The 4424-nt window shown below is 33.2% G+C and overlaps 1 long non-coding RNA gene across 1 annotated transcript; it reads right to left on the minus strand.

Moving 5' to 3' along the window:
* Positions 1–913, minus strand: LOC109079105. The gene is made up of 3 exons (XR_002015894.2): positions 473–913; positions 319–381; positions 1–191 (listed from the first exon to the last, which is right to left on the minus strand). It is a non-coding gene; the product is annotated as an uncharacterized LOC109079105 (long non-coding RNA).
* Positions 914–4424: the final 3511 nt, after the last annotated feature.

Here is a 4424-nt window from a genome sequence, read left to right on the forward strand (position 1 = left end):
TAATTATATTAATTAAATGATCTTATGATAGATAGAAAATTAACAGGGTTCACCAGAAGGCAGGAGATTCTAAGAGGATGATGCAGAAAGTAAATAAAAGCAATTATATTTATTTACCCAGCATTGTGCATTTGGCATGTAGTCTTTAATATCTCGACATATTGAGTCTGTGAGGAAGCAGACGTGCAATCCTGTAAAAGAAAAGGATAAATAAGTAGAATTATAATTTGAGTGAAATTCAGGTAAGAAGGTTTTCAAAATAGGAAGTATCGTTTCATGGTATGCTATTAAACTTTAAAGCATGTATTTGTTACTTACCTTGGGGTATGATAAAGGATCTTTTGGAGATAGTAGTTGTTAAATTTGCGTTGGATGTGTGTCCTATAGAGACAAAAATAGAGTGTTAACTATTTTGGAAACAGTATATAATGTTACAAAGGTTATTAAATGTGGAATTGATATGTGCCATTACCTTGCAGATCCATAGATGCAATTTGTTTGGAACTGATGTATGGGCAGGAGAGTTTAAGACAGTAGTTCAGTGGTGAGGAATGTAGCTTTTTACATATAGATGTAGTGGGGATTATAAAGGGAAGAGTCAGAGTCAAAGACATGGGAGGAGTTGTCGGAGTGGGCAGGGGTTTGGCTTTGTAACAATTTTGAAGTCTCAAGTGAACAAGATGATGCTGTGGGTCGAAAAGTTAGATAAAAGGTAGGTGCATGACATATATGGAACTTTGATGTTGGCTTATGACTCATCAAAGGTCTGACACATTTAGTTAAAGAATAGAGTGTTGTTTGGTGGCCAAAGACATCTTGACTTGGAGAGTGGGGGTATAGCAAATGTGAATTGAAAGGGTAAGCGTAGTTTTAACCTCTTAAGACCTGAGGAAAAAAATTTTTTAGGAAAAAAATAGTTTTTACATTGTTTAGAGCAATATAAATAATGTAAAAAAAGGTAAAACATTATATTTCATTTATATGCCATGCTATGTCCTCAGTTGGGGACTCAATTTCTTTAAGAAAATTAAAAAGACATGAATGAACATGCATAGGCAATTTTTTTTTTAACCAACAATACATTATAAATATTAAACCCAAGTATTTTACAAAACATTGAATAAATATAAAACTCAACTATTTTAAAAAATTGTTAAAAATTAAAAAAAATCTCTATATACAAAAATATACTACAATGGCCATACATTTTTTTTTTCTTTTTTTTATTATTATTATTATATACAATGCATCTATAAATTAAATTTCATTTGCATGTGTTTTTGTGGCAACATGTAATTGTATTTGTTTGTTTTGTCTCCCAAAAGGCATAATAAACATGCTTTTAGTATTGATGTTTTCATACGAGGATATATGAAATCAGTGTCCTGTTTCAAAACAGAAGGTCATATTTGATTTGAAACCATATAAGAAATTTAAAAAATTTGACAGATTTAAATGATAAGTACAAAATATTGTCATATTTCTCTAAGAGTGTCAATAAATTCATTTCAAACATATTTGAAGACAAATGAGAGGGAGTGGCCATGGTGAAACAGACAATAATTTGGTATCTCTATAAAGCTCTGAATGTGCTCTGTACAGGACATCCAGGCTTAAAATTGTGACATGTATAGTCTCAGAGAAATTCACTAAAATAATGTCTTCATATGAGGCTGTAGGGTCTTAAAAGGTTAATGCTTAGAATCAGAGAAAACAAATACTGTATTATAATGATGCATGTTTCAGAAATGTTAATGTTATCATGAGAGTTGAACAGATATGTTTTTAGAGAAGTGTTAATGTTTTTCATGTTTTGTATGGTTTAGAGACAATCATCATTGGTATATGTTTTTAGAGTCAGAAATAAAATACATTTTACTATTTTTATGTGTGTAGTTTGTGATAGTTGATATTGTTGTTTTAGTTACAGTTGTTTTAAATTAGAGTACTGGATAGTAGAAATATTAACTTGTAAATTTATTTTGGTTATTAAAGGATTTTAGAGCAGCAAACATATTGACATATAACAAATAAATAGTTTTAATTTTAACATGTTGTTGTATACTTTATATTAGTGAGATTGTAGTGAAGAAAATGACAATTTGCAAGACAATCTTTTTATGATTTTGCAGAAAGAATTTAGAAGAAAGTTGTTGCTAGGGGAAGCACTGAAATTCTCAATATTGTTATTGTTGTTATATATTTGATGTTGTTTTTATTTATATTAATTAGCATGAAAAATATATACCATTTATTAAGGTTCATTAATTGTTAAATGCAAAGTTTATTAATACATTCTGGAAACATTGTTAACATTAGTATGTATCAAGTTTGGAGAGGGAAACAAGAAAAAAATTATAATTTGTATTATGTATAATTTTATTTGAATAAAAGAAACAAAATAAGTAACAAGTTAGAAGTTTCATTTGTAAAGAGATTTTGTGTAAAGGTATTTTTTTATTTTAAGGAGTTTTGAATAGATGAACAGGTGTAAGGTTATTATGTGATGAAGGCTAGATGTGAAGGGCAGAGAGAAGGTTCAAGGTGATGTATTTTAAGTTTAGACAAAATATTTTATCATTTTTCTGAGAATAATTGTGTTCATGGTTTAAGTTTAACATGCTCAAAAACTCTTGAAAATTTGCACACACCTTAGAATCTGTGGCCATTAGGAGGCTGCAGAGGCTGAGACCCGGGCGTGGCACAGGGGCTCTACGGCGCCCCCTGAAACACAGTCAGAAATGTTGATGTATAGCTCACACATACTTGCACGTATTCATATGAAACTCAGTACACATATAGATCTCATTGTGCCGAACAACTTTCGTATTGCATGTCATAGGCTCCGCCCAACAGGAAGTCAGTTATTTAGAGCTATGTAAAAAGCGCATGCTCTGGAATTTGATATACTTGTCATAGGTTTTTTACTCGATTGCCACCAAACTCGGTCAACATGATCTCAAGACATTGGGGATGCAAAATTGCCAGGGGATTTTTGATATCTCGAATGGTTTGCTCGTGGCGAGGCGTTGAAATTATGGCGAGAAATGAGAAACAGGAAGTGTCTAATAACATCCACATGCATTTCCTGATTTCAATTAAACTTCATCAATTTGTTCGTTGTATGATGCCGATCGCATATATGTGTATAGCGCCACCAACTGGCAGCAGGAAGTGTGTCATTTTCAAAATGCTTTGAATTCAGCATCTTATTTTTACTCAATTTGCTTCAAACTTCATCAGAATAATGACAACAAGGCCCATGTAAAATCTGTTGAGGGGCTATTGATATCTAATATAGTGTTGCCATGGCAACATATCAAACTGGAATATTTTTCTGTATAATATATTCTGATTTTGAGGCCGATAACATGCTTAGAATTTCATGAAACTCAGAACACATATCAGTATTAATGATAGCTAGACACTGGCAAAAGGTCATAAAAGGGCGTGGAGGAGGCACTCTATAGCGCCACCTTTTGTCAAAAGTGGGGGGCTTAGTTTTAGCTACAGACACCAAACTCGGTACATATATTGTTCTTATTAAGACGGGCAACTTTCTAATTTACAGTCATTAGCTACGACCAACAGGAAGTCGGCTATATTGATTTGAATATGGATTTTTGGCTCTGTGTGAGGAGTGTATGTGTGCTGAGACTTTCATTGTCTGAGAGAAATTGCGCCTCTACAGGAGCAATTCCCGGGACTGAGAGGGAGGAGTCTCCCTTAGTTTCACTTTTAAATCGGTTAAAAATACAAATAAATAAATAAATAAATTTGATTCACACTGACAAGCTAAACCAACATATCTTATTATTAGCGGGTCAGGGCTCATTAATAATTTATGTCTGGCCACAGAACAGTGAGATAGACAAAACACCAATCAACCATCCATCACAGCCTGCAGTCTCAACGAGCTCACAACAAACGAGTTTATTCTTGTTTAAGACCTTTTAAAAATAAAATATTACAGCGATTGCACACAATCCGCCAATTAGAACACACCAAGAAATAAATTCAGATGTTTGTGAGTGTTAAAATGAAATATTTGCTGCAGCCTGTCTGACAGCGCGAGACTTCTGAACACTTGAAGGGAAAAAAGTCTACATACAGAAACTACAGCCTTTTACATTAAAAACACAGCGGCGAATTAACACAAAACAATTAGAAGAACATATTATAGAGATGAAAATGAGTGTTTATGAGTGCTTGTGAGATTTTCTTTGTCTAAGGGCTGAACATCGATTGCTCTGCGCTCCAGAACACGGTGATGGTTTTTCGGCGAGAACGGACAAATAAATACACGTTTCATTCACACTGACAAGCTGAACCAACATATGTTATTATTACCGGGTCAGATCTCATTAATAATTGATGTCTGGCCAGAGATCAGTGAGAAAGACCAAAGAGAAATCACTGCTGCA

The sequence above is a fragment of the Cyprinus carpio genome, unplaced genomic scaffold, assembly GCF_018340385.1.
Source record: "Cyprinus carpio isolate SPL01 unplaced genomic scaffold, ASM1834038v1 S000006470, whole genome shotgun sequence".
Taxonomy (NCBI): Eukaryota; Metazoa; Chordata; class Actinopteri; order Cypriniformes; family Cyprinidae; genus Cyprinus; species Cyprinus carpio.